At 52.9% G+C, this 25990-nt stretch overlaps 1 pseudogene; it reads left to right on the top strand.

Annotated features, from left to right (window-relative positions):
* Positions 1-5791: 5791 nt before the first annotated feature.
* Positions 5792-9532, top strand: LOC113566852 (annotated as a pseudogene).
* Positions 9533-25990: the final 16458 nt, after the last annotated feature.

Raw genomic sequence — 25990 nt, 5'->3', positions numbered from 1 at the left:
GGAGAGACGATTCCGTGCATTACGATTCTGGCATCAACGAAAATAGATGCCCAAATGGAAGTGCAAACATCTCTGAGGGGAGGAGTGGAGTGTCGGGCGTGTGGACGTTTGTCTTCTGTCAGTGTGTGATTGGATACTGCTTGCTGCTTTCTGCTCGATGGCTTCCCCCTAGATCACGAGGTGCAGGCGTATCTGGAACACCAGCTCCTCGACGGTCTTCTTCAGGAGCGCCGCCAAAGACAGGATGAATCCCAGGAGGCTGAGGGAGAACAGCCAGGGAGTGGTCATGAGCACGGCAAAGAAGACGAGCGTCTCGTCGCCCCGGGCATTGGCCATGCGCCACAGCAACTGGCGCTGGATGGTGCGCAGCTTGAACTTGCTGTTCCACAATCGGAGGCGCATCGAGCCGACGGTTTCGTTGACGACCACAGTCTTCTCGACCAGCCAGAACACCGCGCAGCACAGCATCTGCATCACCAGCAGCACGACCTTGACCACAGCGGTCTCCAAGAGGAGGTGGTACAAGGCCACCATGCGCTGACTGTGCTCCGGCTGCATTGTGGAGAGCACGACTGCGCCGAGGGACTCCAGCGGAGAGACCCTGGGGGAAGGGCCGTCGGAGAGCTCCTCCCACTCCGAGTCCGACTCGGTGCGCTCTATCGAGCTGAACTCGCTCTGGCCCTGACAGGAGCACGACTCCTCCTCTTGGTCCTCCTCGGTGGGCATCGAGTAGTCGCCCTCGTAGTCGCCGTCGTAGCGGCCGTCGGAGTACTCTTTGTGCGGGCCGTCGTAGTAGTCTCCGCGGCTGTCCGGAGAAGCGCCGGCTGTCCAGAGGGAGCTCAACACGGGCGGTGGTCCCATCGATGCCATCTGTGGCACAGCATTGAATCTGCAGGGGAGCCGGGGGTAAGTTATGTCCTAGGGGGAAGGGGAGTCTGAGCTGCTGCCGCTCACCCATCTGAATCACCCATCGGAGGGAAGGTGGGGGGGTGTGCGCGACCTATTGGACCCATTGGGCGCGAAAGCAGAAGACTAGTGTGGATTTGGCCTAGGAAGGGCATCGCATTGAGTCCATTCTTGTCGCCGGAACCTTCGGGGGGGACCTGCAGCTCCGGCTGCTGCTGCTGATGCTGGTCGGTAAAGTCGAAGGATCCCATGGATCCGAAAATACCCCGCGAAAGGGTGAATGGGGAACGTGGATTATTAATAGTTGGATTCATCTTATTCCAGCACCTGTGAGGAAATATTCGTTCATGGGCTTTGTTTTGTATTTGAATTTTTATTTACTTTATGTTCCCTGTACTTTCGATATTTGTACTGAATGATTCCCAGAGCCAGTTCTGAACGGCTCCAAGTGATAGTTCAGGGCCCACTTCGATGTTGTGTTCCTAACAGATTCTCCCTTCTTTTCAGGTCTCCCCACCCCACCCCACAACGCCGCAAAAATATTTCAAAACTTCGCGCCGCCCACTTCCGCCCCACAAAGAACGAAAATCTGTGGCATCCACGTTTTTAAAGATACGATAAAACCAAAAAAGGCAGAATCGTAGAGGATGTTTATATGTTCTAGAATGTAAAATCTCAACCAGATCGTATAATTATTATAGCCAGAATCAAGAATACAATTTTATTTTTCCTCGCTCTGTCTCTCTCAAAAACACAGGTTTCATGGTCGATTTTGCCAGTTGCAAAATATGAGTTCAAGGATCTCAGAACCTATAAGAGCCAGAGCAACCAAATTTGGTATCCATACTCCTGTGATATCGGACCTTGACTGTTTCGTGTCCAAATTTCGGCACACCCCCTTCCGCCCCCGCAAAGGACGAAAATCCACAAATCTCAGAGACTATTATCGCTAGAGTAACAAAATTTGGTATCCGCACTTCTGTTAGATCTCACTATAAAACCTATATTTCAGAATTTCTCCCCACCCCCTTCCGCACCCACAAAGGACGAAAATCTGTTATATTCACAATATTGCACATTCGAGAAAACTAAAAACGCAGAATCATAGATAGTGACCATATCTATCAGATCGCTGAATCTGGATCAGATCGGATCATTTTTGTAGCCAAAAGCAAGAAATCAATTTGCAGTGGCTATTGGGGTATTGGGGGTATTGGGGTATATTAGATTTTTGGTATAAGTGGATGTGTGTAACGTCCAGAAGGAATCGTTTCCGACGCCATAAAGTATATATATTCTTGATCAGCATCAATAGCCGAGTCGATTGAGCCCTGTCTGTCTGTCCGTCCGTCCATCCGTCCGTCCGTCTGTCCGTCCTCTTCAGCGCCTAGTGCTCAAAGACTATAAGAGCTGCTGTGGCGCTACAGACTGTAATCACAAATGGGAATATCAATAGCCGGGCGAAAGGGCTGCACACGAGTATGTCCACTTCCGGGCCGAGTCTTATGCCGACGCCTCCCTTGGCCCCCTTCGCACAGGTAGTCTTGACCCTGTTTACATATCGGGGCTTGCTCGGGTTGCCCGTGTGGCAAGGGATTGAAATCGGAGGCGTACCCCAACCAGCGCCCAAAAGAGCCCTGAAAATGGATGCTTCTACGGATTCTGGATCAGGTATAATGGGTCGTGGATCGTGGATGATGACGCTTTTGTTGTGTTGTTTTGATCACTGAATCAATAAGAGTACAGTGAATATTTAATGATTCATTTGTTGCCGCTTCTGGTGGATTCCGTGCCTCCGAAGTGCGTATGCGGGGGCCTGCAATTGGTGGCAACAAAGGCCCCACGGCTGCCACAATCGCTGCTGCAGCGGAAATGTTTTGCTGCTGCTGCATGCTCTCCTCCTCCGATTATTATTGAATAAATTGCAGAACAAATATGCAGCGAAATAAAAATAATAATAAATGCAATAACGGGGATGAACGATGAGCAATTGGACTCCCGTCCAAACGGAACGGATCGTAATATGCATAAACGATATATCTGATCGACTGGAAACTCTTGTTTGAATTTGACTTTGAATTTCGAATATTTCGGCATATATTTTCATTGCGTCCAAAAACGGAGAGACGATTCCGTGCATTACGATTCTGGCATCAACGAAAATAGATGCCCAAATGGAAAGTGCAAACATCTCTGAGGGGAGGAGTGGAGTGTCGGGCGTGTGGACGTTTGTCTTCTGTCAGTGTGTGATTGGATACTGCTTGCTGCTTTCTGCTCGATGGCTTCCCCCTAGATCACGAGGTGCAGGCGTATCTGGAACACCAGCTCCTCGACGGTCTTCTTCAGGAGCGCCGCCAAAGACAGGATGAATCCCAGGAGGCTGAGGGAGAACAGCCAGGGAGTGGTCATGAGCACGGCAAAGAAGACGAGCGTCTCGTCGCCCCGGGCATTGGCCATGCGCCACAGCAACTGGCGCTGGATGGTGCGCAGCTTGAACTTGCTGTTCCACAATCGGAGGCGCATCGAGCCGACGGTTTCGTTGACGACCACAGTCTTCTCGACCAGCCAGAACACCGCGCAGCACAGCATCTGCATCACCAGCAGCACGACCTTGACCACAGCGGTCTCCAAGAGGAGGTGGTACAAGGCCACCATGCGCTGACTGTGCTCCGGCTGCATTGTGGAGAGCACGACTGCGCCGAGGGACTCCAGCGGAGAGACCCTGGGGGAAGGGCCGTCGGAGAGCTCCTCCCACTCCGAGTCCGACTCGGTGCGCTCTATCGAGCTGAACTCGCTCTGGCCCTGACAGGAGCACGACTCCTCCTCTTGGTCCTCCTCGGTGGGCATCGAGTAGTCGCCCTCGTAGTCGCCGTCGTAGCGGCCGTCGGAGTACTCTTTGTGCGGGCCGTCGTAGTAGTCTCCGCGGCTGTCCGGAGAAGCGCCGGCTGTCCAGAGGGAGCTCAACACGGGCGGTGGTCCCATCGATGCCATCTGTGGCACAGCATTGAATCTGCAGGGGAGCCGGGGGTAAGTTATGTCCTAGGGGGAAGGGGAGTCTGAGCTGCTGCCGCTCACCCATCTGAATCACCCATCGGAGGGAAGGTGGGGGGGTGTGCGCGACCTATTGGACCCATTGGGCGCGAAAGCAGAAGACTAGTGTGGATTTGGCCTAGGAAGGGCATCGCATTGAGTCCATTCTTGTCGCCGGAACCTTCGGGGGGGACCTGCAGCTCCGGCTGCTGCTGCTGATGCTGGTCGGTAAAGTCGAAGGATCCCATGGATCCGAAAATACCCCGCGAAAGGGTGAATGGGGAACGTGGATTATTAATAGTTGGATTCATCTTATTCCAGCACCTGTGAGGAAATATTCGTTCATGGGCTTTGTTTTGTAATTGAATTTTTATTTACTTTATGTTCCCTGTACTTTCGATATTTGTACTGAATGATTCCCAGAGCCAGTTCTGAACGGCTCCAAGTGATAGTTCAGGGCCCACTTCGATGTTGTGTTCCTAACAGATTCTCCCTTCTTTTCAGGTCTCCCCACCCCACCCCACAACGCCGCAAAAATATTTCAAAACTTCGCGCCGCCCACTTCCGCCCCACAAAGAACGAAAATCTGTGGCATCCACGTTTTTAAAGATACGATAAAACCAAAAAAGGCAGAATCGTAGAGGATGTTTATATGTTCTAGAATGTAAAATCTCAACCAGATCGTATAATTATTATAGCCAGAATCAAGAATACAATTTTATTTTTCCTCGCTCTGTCTCTCTCAAAAACACAGGTTTCATGGTCGGTTTTGCCAGTTGCAAAATATGAGTTCAAGGATCTCAGAACCTATAAGAGCCAGAGCAACCAAATTTGGTATCCATACTCCTGTGATATCGGACCTTGACTGTTTCGTGTCCAAATTTCGGCACACCCCCTTCCGCCCCCGCAAAGGACGAAAATCCACAAATCTCAGAGACTATTATCGCTAGAGTAACAAAATTTGGTATCCGCACTTCTGTTAGATCTCACTATAAAACCTATATTTCAGAATTTCTCCCCACCCCCTTCCGCACCCACAAAGGACGAAAATCTGTTATATTCACAATATTGCACATTCGAGAAAACTAAAAACGCAGAATCATAGATAGTGACCATATCTATCAGATCGCTGAATCTGGATCAGATCGGATCATTTTTGTAGCCAAAAGCAAGAAATCAATTTGCAGTGGCTACGCAGCGCCCGACGTCACGCTCTGACTGATTTTCTGTCTCTCTCGCACGCACTCTTTGTCGTGTCGTTTAATATTAGCGGCCTCTGCCGGAGGAGAGCCATACTGACTAAGTATCGGGTATAAATGTAGAGTTGCGGTGTCCGCAGCAACTCACAACGTTCCCCCTCGTTTTAAATTTGGTTGTTGCGGGGAGGCGGAATCTCTTCACGAACTCTCGCCATTTTGCTGCTACTTGTCATGAGAATTGGAAAAAACATTGAAACAAAGAAAGGATCTGCCACCACTAATGGTAATAATTGCACATTGGCTATCATTAAGCAATGATCAGAATTATAGAAAAAATTGTCTACATCCATGTTTAGCTAAACTTTAGTTTTCTCCGTTTTTTTCTTACTCACTCATATTAAAACCAAATTTAATCCATCAAAAGTCAATAATCGTTTGATTACCTGGGAAAAGATTATAGATAAATGATCTTGTGACTACATAGAATTTAGACGGATTGCTCCTTATCGGTGATGTTTGACTGAATTAAGCATTTTGGCTGATATACTCGACTCGAGAGCTGACACACTGATAATGTTATCTCCAGATTTCCCTCAAAACATTCCTATAAAATCACAGTCAAAAGGTGCAATGCCTTCAATCGAAAAAGTATTAGCATGGTGAACGTTTTAAGCAGTCTACTTGTCTGCGGACTGGTACTTGTCAGTGCCGCACAACTGAAAGACGGAGATGTCCTGCAAGATTACCAGCGTTTAAAAAGTCTCCGCCCGCTGGGAAGTTTACCGAAAACTTCCGTATGAATTGCTCCCGGACTTGGATCTTTTCCACCCCCGAATACCCAGTCAGGAGGATCTGTTGTGTTTCGCGGACATCGCTCAGTTCATGCAGGCGCTCACTACTGGAAAATTATGGGCCCTTAAGAGTAAGTAAATAATGAAAATTATATTCAAGTCAATGAGAACTGAAGTTGACGAATTTTGTGAGCAGTGATCGATGCTTGGGGCTCCATTCCCTCAGGAGTGCTGTCCGGCAATGTCTACCATCTGGGTAACTTCGATGAGTCAAGATCAGCGAGGAGATCACCAGTAGTCACAGCATACATGGAAAGTACTGTTTTCTAATTGTACCCGCCGTATCCATTTCGATCAAGATCGCATCTTGCTTTCCGGCTTCCTGCTCTGCGGCACATATGGATACGTTTCTGGAGCAGTTAATGCAGAATTTGTTGAACTCAAGCAGCACAAATATAAAATTTAGCGAGGCCAGCTATCAGACAAGTGAATCGAAACCTTGGGATGGAATGACCATTTTCACAGTGTAAGTTAGACCTTATCATAATCAATTTCTGTGACTCATACTATGGATTGCAGTGTACTTCTTGGCTTGATGGGTACTATCGTGGGTCTATGCACGCTCTACGACTACTTTCTGTGCCAGGATCAGAGTGAGGACCGGAGAGAACGGAATGATTTACAGAATGATTTAACTCGTATTTTGCCTACCAGGTAGTATCTCTGTGACTGTGAAGATGTGCTCGGCACGGTCAAGTTCCCGTGCCATCTTCCGCATTGTCGACAGCAAATCGAATCCGAACGTGATCAGTTGTCTTGATGGAATCCGCTGCATGTCCCTATTCTGTGTTGTTTTGTTTCTCCAAATATAAATACCTTCAATATGATTTCGGTTTTAGTGGCCTCATGCTTGTATGTGCAAAAACCATTCAGCTCTGTTTTTTTGTTTGCTAGTGGGTCGCGGAATCCTTTTCCAGCTTTATTCTCCACGGATTTTTTTCGGTTGATTCCTTTTTCTTTATTGCTGGCCTACTAGTGGCTACGGTTGCTCTTCGCTCAATGGATAAGTAAGTGTTTGAGATATTTTGTATCCATCGAGAATTATTGCCAATTTTCTTACAGATCCAAAGGAAAACTGAATGTGCCGCTTATGTATCTTCATCGTATTATACGGATCGTGCCGATACTTGCAATAGCAATCCTAGTTTACATAAAGCTGACGCCCATTGTTTCTGGGGGACCTTATTTTAAAGGTGGATTCCATGGTACAGCCGCCTATGAAAAGGGCTGGTTCTGGACGCTGCTCTTCGTGCAGAATTATGCTACAAGCAATATTGTAAGTCATAGATCTACTCTTATTACCATTTGTACGATAATCGTTTTCAGTGCCTGGATCACACATGGTACTGGGCAGTGGATATGCAGCTTTATATAATCTCTCCGCTTCTGCTGATTGCACTGTATAAGTGGGGCAAAAAGGCAGCAGCTGGCATCGCGGTTCTTGTTCTCCTACTATCGTCCTGCCTCTTTGCCACGATGATAGTCAACAAATACTCATTGCTCTTCAAGTAGGTCCACGATGCTTCTGTTTGTCGTTGGAGTTCTTCAACCCCATTTAATTGCAGGAATGGAACCGAAGGAGATGCCGGAAGGAAACTGTATTCTGCCACACATACTCATTCGGCACCTTGGCTGATTCTTTTTGGATATTTTCTTCACCTGAATTGTAGGAAGAAGTTCCAAATAAGCCGGATTTTGGTATGGTCTGGATGGGTTCTTAGTCTGGCCATGATCTTCACCTCGATGTTTGCCCTGTACCCTGCGACCCAATGGAGTGCTCCACCCCTGTCCACCCTCAAGGAGTTTCTGTACTACACGCTTACCAGAGTGGGCTGGCCCTTAGCCCTGTGTTGGATCGTCTTTGCCTGCATGCAGGGCCATGGCGGTCTGGCCAACAGTTTCCTATCCTCGCCATTGTGGCAGCCTCTCTCGAGACTCTCCTATTCCGTGTACATCTGACACCTTTTCGTACAGGAAGTCAACAGTAGAAGCGTTCGTACTAATACTTATTTCTCGGACAAACTGTAGTAGGTTTTGTTTCTAGTAGTTGATGGTTGCTTATTATACCCGATACTCAAAATGAGTATTGGGGTATATTAGATTTGTGGTAAAAGTGGATGTGTGTAACGTCCAGAAGGAATCGTTTCCGACCCCATAAAGTATATATATTCTTAATCAGCATCAATAGCCGAGTCGATTGAACCATGTCTGTCTGTCCGTCTGTCCGTCCGTCCGTCTGTCCGTCTGTCCGTCCCCTTCAGCGCCTAATGCTCAAAGACTATAAGAGCTAGAGCAACGATGTTTTGGATCCAGACTTCTGTGATATGTCACTGCTACAAAAATATTTCAAAACTTTGCCCCGCCCACTTCCGCCCCCACAAAGGGCGAAAATCTGTGGCATCCACAATTTCGACGATACGAGAAAACTAAAAACGCAGAATCGTAGAAGATGCCTATATCTTCTAGAGTGCAAAATCTGAACCAGATCGTATAATTATTACAGCCAGAATCACGAAAACAATTTCACTCTTTCTCGCTCTGTCTCACTCTAACACACACGTAGCATAGGCGGCTTTGCTTAGAGTAAAACATTAGCGCCTAGATCTCAGAGACTATAAAAGCTAGAGCAACCAAATTTGGTATCCACACTGCTAATATATCGGACCGAGACGAGTTTGTTTCAAAATTTCGCCACACCCCCTTCCGCCCCCGCAAAGGATGCAAATCTGGGGATATTCACAAATCTCAGAGACTATTAAAGCTAGAGTAACCAAATTTAGTATCCGCACTCCTGTTAGATCTCACTATAAAACGTATATCTCAAAATTTCGCCCCACCCCCTTCCGAGCCAAAAAGGGAGAAAATCTGTTGCATCCACAATATTGCAGATTTGAGAAAACTAAAAAGGGAAAATCATAGATAATGACCATATCTATCAGATTGCTGAATCTGGATCAGATCAGATAATTTTTGTAGCCAAAAGGAACAAATCAATTTGCATTGGCTACGCAGCGCCCGACGTCACGCTCAGACTGATTTTCTGTCTCTCTCGCACGCACTCTTTGTCGTGTCGTTTAATATTAACGGCGCTGCCGGAGGAGAGCCATACTGACTTAGTATCGGGTATAACTGTAGAGTTGCGGTGGCCGCAGCAACTCACAACGTTCCCCCTCGTTTTTAACTAACCTCATTGATGATTTTCAGATGCAGAAATTTTGGTCTGACTTTGGGATCACTATTTTCATTTCGTATCTGCTTTACGTTGTCATTGAGGCTCCTTTTGGCGGACTCGATAATCTTCTACGATCCCGGGAGAAAAGTGTTTTGAAGCCCCAAGCTCCAAGCGAACAAAAGCAATCCTCAGTTGATGTCCAGCAGGGCCAGTTGAATGCCGGAAGTAATCTGGTTGAGTCCGACGTGCCTAAATAAGAAGCCACAGAGACTACTCCAGAATAGTTATAGATGTAAATATCAATATGGGTTTTTTTTCACTCTTATGTAGACATTTTGTAGATTACAAAACCACATAAAAAAGATGTGAGCTTCCGACTACCCACACACTAGACTGATAAGAGTAATTATCAATGATGTTCGGCTGTATCAAGTATTACGCTGTGCTAGTCTGAGTACCTCAGACTACTCAAGACTACCTTACTCAACACAATTGTTTTTATAATCGGCTGGTGGTTCTAGATAGAACAGATGGCAGATGGCGAAACGCCACCAATCGAATTAGCATTAGCATAGGAAGCGTTGTGGGTCCGAGACAGCCCGAGTGCGTTAGAGCTGCTCGGGGACGCTGTTAAGCCGAGTCCGAGAGATAGCGACATAAGGAGACGAAATAATTCCACTGCATGCGCATATGCGGTAGCAAATGATCTTTGCAGTGCAAACGACAACACCAAAATGCATTTCCTTTGGACCGCACCACTGGCAATAATTTAAAATATTTAAGCTGCTTGATCTGACATACTCCCCCCGTTGGAAGCCTGACTTTCAACAGCAACAGCATTTGGCAGTAGGCACAGCTTGTTGACGGCGCGCTTTGTGATTCCAGATGACGTCTTCAGCACAGCAACTCGGGAAACGCCATCTCGTCCAGGCAAAAGCTCGACCACTCTCGCCAGTGGTCACTTCATGGGAGGAAGATTCTCATCCTTGACAAGAACCAAATCGGCGACAGCTAAACTAGGCTTCACAGTGCGCCACTTTGAGCGCTGCTGCAGTGACGATATGTACTCCTCCTTCCACCGGGACCAAAAGAGCTGCTGCAGGTACGAAACGCGCTGCCAGCCGTCCAGGCGATCGAAGTTTAGCTGCGTGACGTCAGGCTCAGCGAACGAAGCAGGAGGGCCACCATTCAAGAAATGCGCTGGAGTTAGAACGTCTAGATCGGCAGGGCTCTCTGAAATTGAAACTAAAGGTCTTGAATTAATCACTGCCGTGATGTGGCACAACCGCGTCCGCAGCTCGTCAAATCCAAGAACCGAGTTGCCTATCGCACGGTAGAAGTGGTACTTGGCCGTCTTCACTGCAGCCTCCCATAGACCACCAAAATGAGGGGAGCGCGGAGGAATGAAATGCCAGTCTATAGCCTCGACCAAGCAAAAATCCAGCAGCGCCTTCTGATGGTCATCGCTGAGGACCAGGCGCTTTAATTCCATCAGCTCATTCTTAGCGCCGACAAAATTGGTTGCGTTGTCTGACCAAATTTGCCGCGGCTTTCGTCTAGTACATATGAAGTGCCTTAGTCCATGTAGAAAAGCAACTGTGGATAAGTCCTTTATAAGCTCCAGATGAACAGCCTTGGTAGCGGAACAAATGAAGATGCAGATGTAGCACTTGATTGGAGCCTTGTTGCGTGCCTCCGGTTTGTAGAAAAACGGCCCACAGAAGTCCACGCCTGTGATCTCAAAGGCATGAGAACCATCGAGCCGCTCCTTTGGAAGATCCGCCATAATATGCTCCAATACCCTGGGCTTCAGTCGAAAGCATCTTACGCACTTGTTTACTGCCTTGTTTACCGTCTTCCTCCCCCCAATAGGCCAATATTGGGAACGAATTAGTCCAAGCAAAGCTCGAGGACCAGCGTGCAGATTCCGCTCATGAAAATGGGAGATTATTGCAAGAGTCAGTGGATGGCTGCTGGGCAAGATGATTGGATGACGGCCATCAAATTCCAACGAAGAGCTTTTCAGTCGAACATCTACCCTGAGAAGTCCAAACTGATCCATGAATGGCGATAACGATGCGATTGAGCTCGATGAGGAGACTGCTCCCCTTGCCCGCAGAGACTTCATGTCCTCCCATAGATGAGTACGCTGGACTAGTCGTAGCAATACCTGGGTTCCATGTTCAATGTCTGCGACAGTGAGACCGGGGCGCCGAATTCGGTTGCAAAACTTGTGAATGTATCCGAAAACGCGTTGCAAAGAAGCAATAATGTCCATGTAGGGCGATTTGAGCAGAAGAGCCTTCCGACGAAGTTCAAGGGCTGGCTTATCAGGTAGCACAGTGGGTGGCCAGTCATCTGAGGAGCCGCAAAGAAATGGAGGACCATGAGCCCAAAGAGGTGACTCATTCAGCTCAGTCGGATGAGCCCCTCGAGACAGAATGTCGGCTGGGTTTAAAGCTGTGGGAACATAGCGCCATTCCATTTTTTCGGTCATTTCCTGAATCGTTGACACTCTATTTGCAACAAAAATATTAAATCTTGACGGCTCGTCCCGAATCCAAGAGAGCGCAACGGCAGAATCACACCAACAGTAACACCTTCCCTTGAATACATTCATTCCAGCTATCTCAGATATGAGCCTAGCCAGCAACTCCGCTCCACAAAGCTCCAACTTTGGTACTGTAAGTGTCTTCAAAGGAGCCACACGAGATTTGGCACACAGTAAGTGACTGCTGGAATGCTGACCCTAGGACATGACAAAAATGCATGCACCATAAGCCTCGTTGCTGGCATCGCAAAATCCGTGAATTTCCAGCGTAGAGTCTGGAAGGACTACAAGCCGAGGAAATTCAAGTCGACGAATCTGACCAAACCTGGTGCATATTTCCTGCCACTCGGTGTTCAGTGCGACTGGAAGGCTTTCATCCTAGGACAACTTCTCTTGGCACAAACGCTGGAGAAAGATTTTGGATTTAGTAATTACGGGACCAGCTAGTCCGAGAGGATCGTAGAATCGCGCTATGGATGACAAAACAGAGCGCTAGCAGGAATTCAAAGAAGATTGAAGGGCCGAGAGCGAAAATAATAGTAGATCAGAAACCGGATCCCACGCAAGTCCTAAAGTTTTAGTCACATGGCTGCCATCGTCGCAAAGAGTAACACGAGCAATAGATAACTTATGGATAACTTATGTGGTTGATGACACTGGTTGAGATGGCAATTAGTTTAGATCTTTGAATGCTATATTAGTTGGTGATTGCACTGATAGATTATTTATTGCACAATCACGTCGGGGTCACCAAATGTTAAGATATTAGGCGTTTTTAATAACTGTTGCAATTTGAAGTTAATGAAAGTCGAGAGGCTGTTATAATTCACAATTTATTTGCATATGTAAACCTACTTATCGCGTATGTACATATGGCAATGATTGGGCGAACGATTGATGCGAGGATGTTAATCTAATAGCTGCGACGATTAGCTCAAAACTGCCCATGCAAGGGCTGAAGGGCCAATCTGCCGGGCCCTATGCAGCAAGCTTAGACGCGAGCGAGAGCGTATGATAGCCCGAGAGCGTTAGAGCTGCTCGGGGACGCTGTTAAGCCGAGTCCGAGAGATTGCGACATAAGGAGACGAAAGAATTCCGCTGCATGCGCATATGCGGTAGCAAATGATCTTTGCAGTGGGGGCATTGGAAACGACAAAACCAAAATGCATTTCCTTTGGGCCGCACCACTGGCAATAATTTAAAATATTTAAGCTGCTTGACCCGACATAAATAATTCGACGATATATTATAAAGTTTTGTTTTGTATATTTCCAAAATAAAACGAGGGGGAACGTTGTGAGTTGCTGCGGACACCGCAACTCTACAGCTATACCCGATACTAAGTCAGTATGGCTCTCCTCCGGCAGACGCCGCTACAAACAAGTAAGAAGGCACGGGTTGGGTCTTGTACTGGTATGCTAATATGCTTTATTGGTATCTTAAGTCTATCCTACGCTATTCCGACTCCGGTGCTGGTTCTCCTCTTGGTTCTCCTCTGTGGTTCGATGAGCGTGTCGCTCCCTGGGCCCCCCACGGCGTCGCCAAGCGTGGCACCGCCGGCTCTACTGACTGGGGCTAGTCTTGGCACGTGGCCCAAATCCGCCTCTCAGTCAGGCGCCTGACGCGTTCCATCTCACTCGACTCACTTGGCTTTTCGGCCCGAGGGTGCCTCACTCCTGGTGGGATGCGCTTCAAGCGTGGCACCGTTGGTTCAAGGGATTGGGGTCTTTGGCTCTTGGCTGCACGCTCGAGTCCGCCTCTCAATCCTCACACAACGCGTTCGCTTTCTAAAGTTCTTTTCCCTTCGCTTGGTCTCACTCTTGTGGCTCACTATTCACTTCACTCTTGCTAGCTCCGTTTGCTGACTCTCCCTGTTCCTGGTCGCGGCCCTCCTCTTATAGGCTCGCTTCTGCGTCGGCGCCGCCGATGCCGCCTGGCGCTAACGGCACTTTCCGCCATGCGGTGCCCGTATTTTTCCATCGGCGTTCCTTCATTCCCTTGTCGCTTTCCAACGGGACCTGGCTGGTGGCGTGATCTCATGACCATATTTGGTCATGCGCTGGGCCACTGCCGGCCCGATCCCGTCATCCCGCTGCTCTCTCTCCAGGGGTCCTCCCCTCTCATCATGGTTCCCCGGGAGAGCTCTCCTCGGGAATTCGCCGCCTCCGGATATCCCCGGATAACGGCCGTTAGCGCTTAACCCTATACTGCCCCCTACGTGTGGGAATACCTTTCCTCACAAGATACGAGAAAACCAAAAACGCAGAATCGTAGAGAATGACCATATCTTTTAGACTGCAGAATCTGAATTGGATCGTATTATTATTATAGCCAGCATCAAGAAAACAATTTCATTTTTTCTCGCCCTGTCTCTCTCTAACACACACGTAGCATAGGCGGCTTTGCTTAGAGTAAAACATTAGCGCCTAGATCTCAGAGACTATAAAAGCTAGAGCAACCAAATTTGGTATCCACACTTCTAATATATCGGACCGAGACGAGTTTGTTTCAAAATTTCGCCACACCCCCTTCCGCCCCCGCAAAGGATGCAAATCTGGGGATATTCACAAATCTCAGAGACTATTAAAGCTAGAGTAACCAAATTTGGTATCCGCACTTCTGTTAGATCTCACTATAAAACCTTTATCTCAAAATTTCGCCCCACCCCCTTCCGCCCCCACAAAGGACGAAAATCTGTTGCATCCACAATATTGCAGATTTGAGAAAACTAAAAACGCAGAATCATATATAACGACCATATCTATCAGATTGCTGAATCTGGATCAGATCAGATCATTTTTATAGCCAAAGGAAACAAATCAATATGCAGTGGCTACGCAGCGCGTGACGTCACGCTCAGACTGATTTTCTGTCTCTCTCGCACGCACTCTTTGTCGTGTCGTTTAATATTAGCGACGTTCCCCCTCGTTTTTCTTTTATTTGTTCTTGTTTTCAGTTACTTTTTCTTTCATTCTTCTTCTCTACTCTTCTTTTCTCCTCAATACCTAGCCCGGAATACCTCCTGCCGATCGATGGACACCAATAGCCGGTACCGGACGCCACCGTCATTGACCAGACGCTTCACCCTCCTTGCGGTTGGCTTTATCCGCGCGAGAGAGCGCGGGACGACGGCCGGCCACTCCTCGCGTTTGACGGACCGCCACCGTGAGTTGTCCGCCGACCTCGTCTGGGGCCACGATGCCTGGCGCTGGAGCTCGGGCCGGCGCGCCTCCGCCCGCTCCCCTGGGCACGACGCCTGTCGGCCCAGCTTCGGACGCTCGCCCTGGCCGGGTTCCGGCCATCGCCAAGGACCTCTCTCCCATGGCTCAGGTGAGTGTTCGTCCTTCTTCGCTTCCGCCGTTGCTCTCGCGCCGTCATCCGCTTCGCCGTCGGTCGCCACCTCGACTTTGGGTGCCGCCGCTGGGCCCTCCGCCGTCAGTGATGTTGGCGTGTTCGTCGTTCCCTCCGTCTCGACCTCTGCCGTCCCCCCGGGCGCCTCCTCGGGCACCTTTTCGGCTGTGGGTGCCACCGCTGGGCCTGTCGACTCCTATGGCCGTGCCCGCCGTGCCCGCCTCGGGTCCCTCTCGTCACTGGCGCGTGGTGCCTCCTCCCACAGTCGAGCCTCCCTCGCCTCTTGCCCGGGCTGCTGGGGCGAGGGCCCAGAGGCCCACGATATGTGCAGCGTTTGCACGTGCCACATCATGCCGTCTCGTACCGCGGAGCGCACCTCCTGCGAGACGAACGGCCCGATGGCGGCTCCCTGTGGCCCGTGCCAGTGCTGCTGCTGCTGCTGCTGCTGATGCTGATGCTGCTGCTGCTGCTGCTGCTGATGCTGCTGCTGCTGATGCTGCTGCTGCTGATGCTGCTGCTGATGCCGATCCCCTTGGCCGCGCGCGTTGTCAGCCGGCTTGATCCGGCTAATACACCGCCATTGGTGCGCGACGTCCCGTTTGTGGCGCTCCGCCTCCGCTTCTTGCGCCGCCTTTTCAGCCTCCTGCGTGGCCTTCAGCCTCTTTGCCAGCGTCAGGGCGTCCTCCCATACACGCCGTTGCCTCCGCTCCTCCGTCGCCGCGTGCCATTCCGCGAGGCGTCGTGCCTCAGCGGCCGCGTTGTTTTCCGCGATGTCGGCCTGCGTTGCCTGCGGCTCTTTGACCGCGGTTTCTGTCGGCGTTGTCTGCGGCTCTTTGACCGCGGTTTCGGTCGGCGTTGGCTGCGGCTCCTCGACCTGTGGGTCTGTCGGCCGCTGATCCCCTCGCCGCGCCGTCGATGTCCCCCTTGTGCGTGCCGACGACTCCTCTTCCTTGGCCGTACGCGTCGAATGCGTGGACGCCCGCTTCGATGCCCGCTCACTGGGCTCCTCCTTCCGCGTCTCCGTGCGCCCCCTCCTTCCTCCATCAGGCCGCTCCTCGCGCTTGCTGGGGTGGGGCTTCTCGCGCTTGCCGGTGCGGGGCTCTTCGTGCTTGCTGGTCCGGGGCTCCTCGCGCTTGCCGGTGTGGGGCTCCTCGCGCTTGCTGGTCCGGGGCTCTTCGTGCTTGCTGGTCCGGGGCTCCTCGCGCTTCGCCTCGCGTGCGCGTTTTCTCCGTGGCGCCGGCTCCCAGCTCACCAATTCCAGGTCACTTTCCGCCTCGGTGTACCCCGGCGATACCACCGGGGATACCGTCGGTCCCATGGATCCCGCGGTTGACACTAGCGGTGAGGCCAATAACTGTAGCTCCGGGGACCTACGCCTACTCGCCCTTTGCTCCTCGCGTTCGACCTGGTACGCCTGCCGCCGACTTTGCGTATCACCCATAGCCTGATACCCGCGGCGAATCCATTTCCTCTGCTCCGTTATATATATACCAGGGTGCTGACCGATCTCCCAGCTCGTGATCAATAGGTCCTCCGACCTTTCGCCCGTGCTGCCAAACATCGGCCCGCCCCCCGTGGCCAGCTCCGCCCGTCTCTGGATCGGCTTAGATGCGGATGTCACCCCCGTGCAGCGCCTAAGACCCAGGGATCATCCGATTCCCCAGCCGGTAGACCGCGCACGGGCGGCATCCGCTTTTGTCCCGCCATCCCCGACGTTAGCAGCTGGCTTCGATGCCCTGGACCCGGACCCGAACCTCTGCTCATCTCGGAACCCCCTTCTCGGGTGCCCCCTCGTCCGTCGACGCACCACGCAACCCGCCCCCCCTGGGATAGTGGTAACCCGGGTATCTTCTACCTTCTTTGCCTTTGATCAGTTCCTATTGGCTGACGAGCTAATCCTCCTTTTTTTTCTTGTAGGTCCAGCTTTATTGGTCCGCCGGCCGCCGTCTGCTGCTTAGTTTTACTGAACCTTAGTTGTAAGAGTATCCTGTACGGCCTTGTCCTGCGTGGCATCAAGTTGGGCCGCCCGCTCCTCCCTTGTGGGCGATTCCTGTCCTGCGTGGCACGCGTGGTTCTTAGTTTTACCGAACCTTAGTTGTAAGAGTATCCTGTACGACCTTGTCCTGCGTGGCATCCAGCTGGGATCCAGCTCTGTCTTTCGTGCTCGTCCATCCTTCTCCGTATGCCTCGCCCGTTGCCCCTCCTTGTGCGTCGTCTACGCTTCGGTTCCAGGGCCTGTTTCAGCGGTTCCTTCCCCGGGTTGTGGCTTCAGGTCCCCTATATGGGCGGTCCGCGTCCGTTTCTCGCTGTCCTTCTTTAATTTACAAATGACCGGGGACACGAAATCCATTATGGTGTAGGGACCGTCATATTTCGGGGCCAGTTTTACCGCAAACCCTTCGGCCGCGTTGGATAGATGGTGTTGCTTGACCCATACCTTGTCTCCAATCGTGGGTTTCCACGCTCTCCTCCTCAGGTTATAATACCTCGCCTGGTCCTGCGCCGCTCTTTCGAGATTCCGCCTCACCAGTTGAAATACTTCTCTCAACTTGGCCGCGTTCTCGTCCGGAGTGGGCGTGCCCTGTCCTGTGCCAAGCGCTTCGTCATCGTATAGAGCCTTTGGTAGCCTCGGCTCTCTCCCTTGGACCACAAACGCCGGCGAGTACCCGGTGGATTCGGACATCCCTGAATTTACGGCCAACATTATCTCTGGCCATTTCTCATCCCAGTTCCACTGGTTCCCTCTGGTTCTGAGTGGAGTCCGAATGGCATCACCTTCCACTGGAACAGCCCTTTGCCGGGCACCGTGAACGCGGTGAACTTTCTACTGCCTTCCTCCAGTGGTATCTGCCAATATCCGTCCTTTAAGTCTAAGCTACTGATGAACCGTGCCTCCCTGAGCTGGTCCAAAATATAGTCTATTCTTGGCATGGGGTACGCATCCTTGATGCACTTCGCGTTTATCTGTCTGAAGTCCACGCATAATCTCCACTTTCTCGTCTTCTTTTTGACCATCACGATGGGTGAACTGTACGGACTCTTCGATGGCTCAATACACCCTCTTTCCAGCAGTTCGTCAACCTGTTGCTTGATTTCGGCTTGCATCTTGGGATTTTTGGGATAGTAACGCTGTTTGACCGGCTGGGCATCACTCATAGTGATCGTGTGTGTAGCTATGTTCGACACTCCCTTCAGTTCTCGGAACTCTTCCAACTCCTTTGCCAGGAAGTTTTCGACCGACCCCTCCTCCGCTCGCGTTCCGTCGGATGCGGGCTCGACAGACCCTCCCGTGTTCGCTACCACCGCCACTGACAACTTCTCCTCCAACCGCCCCTGGCGGTGGCCTCTCGCAGGGATCACAACCCTGTGTCCCGCACAGGACAGGTCGCTGATAAAACTGCTTGTCGCCCCGGTATGACCAGTTGCTGCCTGCGATCCTCACCACCGCCGACAGCTGGACATCCTCCACCGTGAGTTCTCCTACGAGTTTTGGGGGGCTTCGTCTTGCGACCCTGGCACGGCCCTCCGCGGCTTGGGTCGCGGGGCGTTTCCCGCTTTCTGGCAGCACTGCCATGTCGGGGCTCCTACCTTGCCGCACCTCCAGCAGAATGTTATAGGTCGGCCATTGCATGCTTGTGCCCAATGGCGGTCACTTCCGCATCGTCGACACGACTGGGCTGGGTTTTTCACGACCCCAGCCTCTATGTTCGTGTTCGCTTGGTCGTCCCGCCGCGTTGGGACCGGCCTTTTCTCCCCTGTCGGATCAGAGCTGGCTGCCGTTTCGCCCTGGCAGCGGCGACATATCTCCGTTACTGCCGGACGAGCGAACGGATTGTTTGCTTTTGCTTTACTCGCCGGACACTCCCGTTGGAACTCCAGCCGGTCCCTCTCCAGAGCCTCAAATTCGTCGGCCAGCGTCATCATGTGATCCAGGTCTCTGCACCTATGTGGCCGGATGAACACCCTAAAATCGGGCATGCTGTTGTCTCTAATAAGCTCCAACTGCTCTTCGGGCGTGCATTTTAGTAGCCGCATGAGGGTCTGCATCTCCACCATGTAGTCCTTGAATGGCTCTCCCCACCTTTGCTTCCTCAACCTCACCTCCTGGAGTAATTTTTCAAAATACCCTCTCGGCAGGAAGTATGCTTGGAAGCTACGCGCAAATGCGTTCCATGTCTGCCACTGCCTGTTGTTGGCTACAAACCACATGAGCGCCCGACCCTTTAGCAGCTCAGGCATGGCTCGCGGAATTAAATTCAACTCCAACCCGTACATGTCGGCTGACCACTCGATCTGTTCCAGGAACTCGAGTGGTTTCGCCGTTCCGTCGAACCGAAACGACCACTCCCTGACCTGCTTGGCGACGTGGGCAAAACTCGAACTGGGCGGTCTCGTGGTTTGTTCATCGAGTCCCCGTCTACGATCCTCCCCTGCTCTCCCTTCTTCCAATCCCTGTGGGTTTCTCGCGCTCCCTTGCTCCGGCTGTGCTGGCCTGGTTGGCCTCTCCCCACTCTCTGCCCGCGGTCGGCTAGGCCACCGGCTTTTCACCGGGACCGCCAGGCTCGCGATGAGCTCCTCTTGGGTCTCGGACGGCCGTCTCCACAGAGTTACTTGCTCCGCACTCGCCGGCAGCGTCAGGCGCTCGTATGGATCCGCCCCGTCCTCCATCTGGGCCGCGGTCGCGGCTCCTCCCGCCTTCATCTCCCAGGCCTCGAGCGCGTCCGCATACTCCGGTTTCTCTCCATGCTTCTCTATGCAGCTGATGCAGCTGGGCTGGCTCAGCGGTCGGTAGGCTCGCTGCGACGACAAGTAAGAAGGCACGGGTTGGGTCTTGTACTGGTATGCTAATATGCTTTATTGGTATCTTAAGTCTATCCTACGCTATTCCGACTCCGGTGCTGGTTCTCCTCTTGCTTCTCCTCTGTGGTTCGATGAGCGTGTCGCTCCCTGGGCCCCCCACGGCGTCGCCAAGCGTGGCACCGCCGGCTCTACTGACTGGGGCTAGTCTTGGCACGTGGCCCAAATCCGCCTCTCAGTCAGGCGCCTGACGCGTTCCATCTCACTCGACTCACTTGGCTTTTCGGCCCGAGGGTGCCTCACTCCTGGTGGGATGCGCTTCAAGCGTGGCACCGTTGGTTCAAGGGATTGGGGTCTTTGGCTCTTGGCTGCACGCTCGAGTCCGCCTCTCAATCCTCACACAACGCGTTCGCTTTCTAAAGTTCTTTTCCCTTCGCTTGGTCTCACTCTTGTGGCTCACTATTCACTTCACTCTTGCTAGCTCCGTTTGCTGACTCTCCCTGTTCCTGGTCTCGGCCCTCCTCTTATAGGCTCGCTTCTGCGTCGGCGCCGCCGATGCCGCCTGGCGCTAACGGCACTTTCCGCCATGCGGTGCCCGTATTTTTCCATCGGCGTTCCTTCATTCCCTTGTCGCTTTCCAACGGGACCTGGCTGGTGGCGTGATCTCATGACCATATTTTGTCATGCGCTGGGCCACTGCCGGCCCGATCCCGTCATCCCGCTGCTCTCTCTCCAGGGGTCCTCCCCTCTCATCTTGGGTCCCCGGGAGAGCTCTCCTCGGGAATTCGCCGCCTCCGGATATCCCCGGATAACGGCCGTTAGCGCTTAACCCTATACTGCCCCCTACGTGTGGGAATACCTTTCCTCACAAGATACGAGAAAACCAAAAACGCAGAATCGTAGAGAATGACCATATCTTTTAGACTGCAGAATCTGAATTGGATCGTATTATTATTATAGCCAGCATCAAGAAAACAATTTCATTTTTTCTCGCCCTGTCTCTCTCTAACACACACGTAGCATAGGCGGCTTTGCTTAGAGTAAAACATTAGCGCCTAGATCTCAGAGACTATAAAAGCTAGAGCAACCAAATTTGGTATCCACACTTCTAATATATCGGACCGAGACGAGTTTGTTTCAAAATTTCGCCACACCCCCTTCCGCCCCCGCAAAGGATGCAAATCTGGGGATATTCACAAATCTCAGAGACTATTAAAGCTAGAGTAACCAAATTTGGTATCCGCACTTCTGTTAGATCTCACTATAAAACCTTTATCTCAAAATTTCGCCCCACCCCCTTCCGCCCCCACAAAGGACGAAAATCTGTTGCATCCACAATATTGCAGATTTGAGAAAACTAAAAACGCAGAATCATATATAACGACCATATCTATCAGATTGCTGAATCTGGATCAGATCAGATCATTTTTATAGCCAAAGGAAACAAATCAATATGCAGTGGCTACGCAGCGCGTGACGTCACGCTCAGACTGATTTTCTGTCTCTCTCGCACGCACTCTTTGTCGTGTCGTTTAATATTAGCGACGTTCCCCCTCGTTTTTCTTTTATTTGTTCTTGTTTTCAGTTACTTTTTCTTTCATTCTTCTTCTCTACTCTTCTTTTCTCCTCAATACCTAGCCCGGAATACCTCCTGCCGATCGATGGACACCAATAGCCGGTACCGGACGCCACCGTCATTGACCAGACGCTTCACCCTCCTTGCGGTTGGCTTTATCCGCGCGAGAGAGCGCGGGACGACGGCCGGCCACTCCTCGCGTTTGACGGACCGCCACCGTGAGTTGTCCGCCGACCTCGTCTGGGGCCACGATGCCTGGCGCTGGAGCTCGGGCCGGCGCGCCTCCGCCCGCTCCCCTGGGCACGACGCCTGTCGGCCCAGCTTCGGACGCTCGCCCTGGCCGGGTTCCGGCCATCGCCAAGGACCTCTCTCCCATGGCTCAGGTGAGTGTTCGTCCTTCTTCGCTTCCGCCGTTGCTCTCGCGCCGTCATCCGCTTCGCCGTCGGTCGCCACCTCGACTTTGGGTGCCGCCGCTGGGCCCTCCGCCGTCAGTGATGTTGGCGTGTTCGTCGTTCCCTCCGTCTCGACCTCTGCCGTCCCCCCGGGCGCCTCCTCGGGCACCTTTTCGGCTGTGGGTGCCACCGCTGGGCCTGTCGACTCCTGTGGCCGTGCCCGCCGCCTCGGGTCCCTCTCGTCACTGGCGCGTGGTGCCTCCTCCCACAGTCGAGCCTCCCTCGCCTCTTGCCCGGGCTGCTGGGGCGAGGGCCCAGAGGCCCACGATATGTGCAGCGTTTGCACGTGCCACATCATGCCGTCTCGTACCGCGGAGCGCACCTCCTGCGAGACGAACGGCCCGATGGCGGCTCCCTGTGGCCCGTGCCAGTGCTGCTGCTGCTGCTGCTGCTGATGCTGATGCTGCTGCTGCTGCTGCTGCTGATGCTGCTGCTGCTGATGCTGCTGCTGCTGATGCTGCTGCTGATGCCGATCCCCTTGGCCGCGCGCGTTGTCAGCCGGCTTGATCCGGCTAATACACCGCCATTGGTGCGCGACGTCCCGTTTGTGGCGCTCCGCCTCCGCTTCTTGCGCCGCCTTTTCAGCCTCCTGCGTGGCCTTCAGCCTCTTTGCCAGCGTCAGGGCGTCCTCCCATACACGCCGTTGCCTCCGCTCCTCCGTCGCCGCGTGCCATTCCGCGAGGCGTCGTGCCTCAGCGGCCGCGTTGTTTTCCGCGATGTCGGCCTGCGTTGCCTGCGGCTCTTTGACCGCGGTTTCTGTCGGCGTTGTCTGCGGCTCTTTGACCGCGGTTTCGGTCGGCGTTGGCTGCGGCTCCTCGACCTGTGGGTCTGTCGGCCGCTGATCCCCTCGCCGCGCCGTCGATGTCCCCCTTGTGCGTGCCGACGACTCCTCTTCCTTGGCCGTACGCGTCGAATGCGTGGACGCCCGCTTCGATGCCCGCTCACTGGGCTCCTCCTTCCGCGTCTCCGTGCGCCCCCTCCTTCCTCCATCAGGCCGCTCCTCGCGCTTGCTGGGGTGGGGCTTCTCGCGCTTGCCGGTGCGGGGCTCTTCGTGCTTGCTGGTCCGGGGCTCTTCGTGCTTGCTGGTCCGGGGCTCCTCGCGCTTCGCCTCGCGTGCGCGTTTTCTCCGTGGCGCCGGCTCCCAGCTCACCAATTCCAGGTCACTTTCCGCCTCGGTGTACCCCGGCGATACCACCGGGGATACCGTCGGTCCCATGGATCCCGCGGTTGACACTAGCGGTGAGGCCAATAACTGTAGCTCCGGGGACCTACTCCTACTCGCCCTTTGCTCCTCGCGTTCGACCTGGTACGCCTGCCGCCGACTTTGCGTATCACCCATAGCCTGATACCCGCGGCGAATCCATTTCCTCTGCTCCGTTATATATATACCAGGGTGCTGACCGATCTCCCAGCTCGTGATCAATAGGTCCTCCGACCTTTCGCCCGTGCTGCCAAACATCGGCCCGCCCCCCGTGGCCAGCTCCGCCCGTCTCTGGATCGGCTTAGATGCGGATGTCACCCCCGTGCAGCGCCTAAGACCCAGGGATCATCCGATTCCCCAGCCGGTAGACCGCGCACGGGCGGCATCCGCTTTTGTCCCGCCATCCCCGACGTTAGCAGCTGGCTTCGATGCCCTGGACCCGGACCCGAACCTCTGCTCATCTCGGAACCCCCTTCTCGGGTGCCCCCTCGTCCGTCGACGCACCACGCAACCCGCCCCCCCTGGGATAGTGGTAACCCGGGTATCTTCTACCTTCTTTGCCTTTGATCAGTTCCTATTGGCTGACGAGCTAATCCTCCTTTTTTTTCTTGTAGGTCCAGCTTTATTGGTCCGCCGGCCGCCGTCTGCTGCTTAGTTTTACTGAACCTTAGTTGTAAGAGTATCCTGTACGGCCTTGTCCTGCGTGGCATCAAGTTGGGCCGCCCGCTCCTCCCTTGTGGGCGATTCCTGTCCTGCGTGACACGCGTGGTTCTTAGTTTTACCGAACCTTAGTTGTAAGAGTATCCTGTACGACCTTGTCCTGCGTGGCATCCAGCTGGGACTCTCCTTTCTGCCCCTGCCGCTAGTCTCTGTCTTTCGTGCTCGTCCATCCTTCTCCGTATGCCTCGCCCGTTGCCCCTCCTTGTGCGTCGTCTACGCTTCGGTTCCAGGGCCTGTTTTAGGGCTTCCTTCCCCGGGTTGTGGCTTCAGGTCCCCTATATGGGCGGTCCGCGTCCGTTTCTCGCTGTCCTTCTTTAATTTACAAATGACCGGGGACACGAAATCCATTATGGTGTAGGGACCGTCATATTTCGGGGCCAGTTTTACCGCAAACCCTTCGGCCGCGTTGGATAGATGGTGTTGCTTGACCCATACCTTGTCTCCAATCGTGGGTTTCCACGCTCTCCTCCTCAGGTTATAATACCTCGCCTGGTCCTGCGCCGCTCTTTCGAGATTCCGCCTCACCAGTTGAAATACTTCTCTCAACTTGGCCGCGTTCTCGTCCGGAGTGGGCGTGCCCTGTCCTGTGCCAAGCGCTTCGTCATCGTATAGAGCCTTTGGTAGCCTCGGCTCTCTCCCTTGGACCACAAACGCCGGCGAGTACCCGGTGGATTCGGACATCCCTGAATTTACGGCCAACATTATCTCTGGCCATTTCTCATCCCAGTTCCACTGGTTCCCTCTGGTTCTGAGTGGAGTCCGAATGGCATCACCTTCCACTGGAACAGCCCTTTGCCGGGCACCGTGAACGCGGTGAACTTTCTACTGCCTTCCTCCAGTGGTATCTGCCAATATCCGTCCTTTAAGTCTAAGCTACTGATGAACCGTGCCTCCCTGAGCTGGTCCAAAATATAGTCTATTCTTGGCATGGGGTACGCATCCTTGATGCACTTCGCGTTTATCTGTCTGAAGTCCACGCATAATCTCCACTTTCTCGTCTTCTTTTTGACCATCACGATGGGTGAACTGTACGGACTCTTCGATGGCTCAATACACCCTCTTTCCAGCAGTTCGTCAACCTGTTGCTTGATTTCGGCTTGCATCTTGGGATTTTTGGGATAGTAACGCTGTTTGACCGGCTGGGCATCACTCATAGTGATCGTGTGTGTAGCTATGTTCGACACTCCCTTCAGTTCTCGGAACTCTTCCAACTCCTTTGCCAGGAAGTTTTCGACCGACCCCTCCTCCGCTCGCGTTCCGTCGGATGCGGGCTCGACAGACCCTCCCGTGTTCGCTACCACCGCCACTGACAACTTCTCCTCCAACCGCCCCTGGCGGTGGCCTCTCGCAGGGATCACAACCCTGTGTCCCGCACAGGACAGGTCGCTGATAAAACTGCTTGTCGCCCCGGTATGACCAGTTGCTGCCCGCGATCCTCACCACCGCCGACAGCTGGACATCCTCCACCGTGAGTTCTCCTACGAGTTTTGGGGGGCTTCGTCTTGCGGGGCGTTTCCCGCTTTCTGGCAGCACTGCCATGTCGGGGCTCCTACCTTGCCGCACCTCCAGCAGAATGTTATAGGTCGGCCATTGCATGCTTGTGCCCAATGGCGGTCACTTCCGCATCGTCGACACGACTGGGCTGGGTTTTTCACGAACCCAGCCTCTATGTTCGTGTTCGCTTGGTCGTCCCGCCGCGTTGGCACCGGCCTTTTCTCCCCTGTCGGATCAGAGCTGGCTGCCGTTTCGCCCTGGCAGCGGCGACATATCTCCGTTACTGCCGGACGAGCGAACGGATTGTTTGCTTTTGCTTTACTCGCCGGACACTCCCGTTGGAACTCCAGCCGGTCCCTCTCCAGAGCCTCAAATTCGTCGGCCAGCGTCATCATGTGATCCAGGTCTCTGCACCTATGTGGCCGGATGAACACCCTAAAATCGGGCATGCTGTTGTCTCTAATAAGCTCCAACTGCTCTTCGGGCGTGCATTTTAGTAGCCGCATGAGGGTCTGCATCTCCACCATGTAGTCCTTGAATGGCTCTCCCCACCTTTGCTTCCTCAACCTCACCTCCTGGAGTAATTTTTCAAAATACCCTCTCGGCAGGAAGTATGCTTGGAAGCTACGCGCAAATGCGTTCCATGTCTGCCACTGCCTGTTGTTGGCTACAAACCACATGAGCGCCCGA

Source organism: Drosophila persimilis, unplaced genomic scaffold (genome assembly GCF_003286085.1).
Source record: "Drosophila persimilis strain 14011-0111.01,24,50 unplaced genomic scaffold, DperRS2 tig00001110-arrow-arrow-pilon, whole genome shotgun sequence".
Classification (NCBI taxonomy): Eukaryota; Metazoa; Arthropoda; class Insecta; order Diptera; family Drosophilidae; genus Drosophila; species Drosophila persimilis.
Note: the sequence above shows the minus strand (reverse complement) of the source record. Positions and strands in the feature narration are given on the sequence as shown.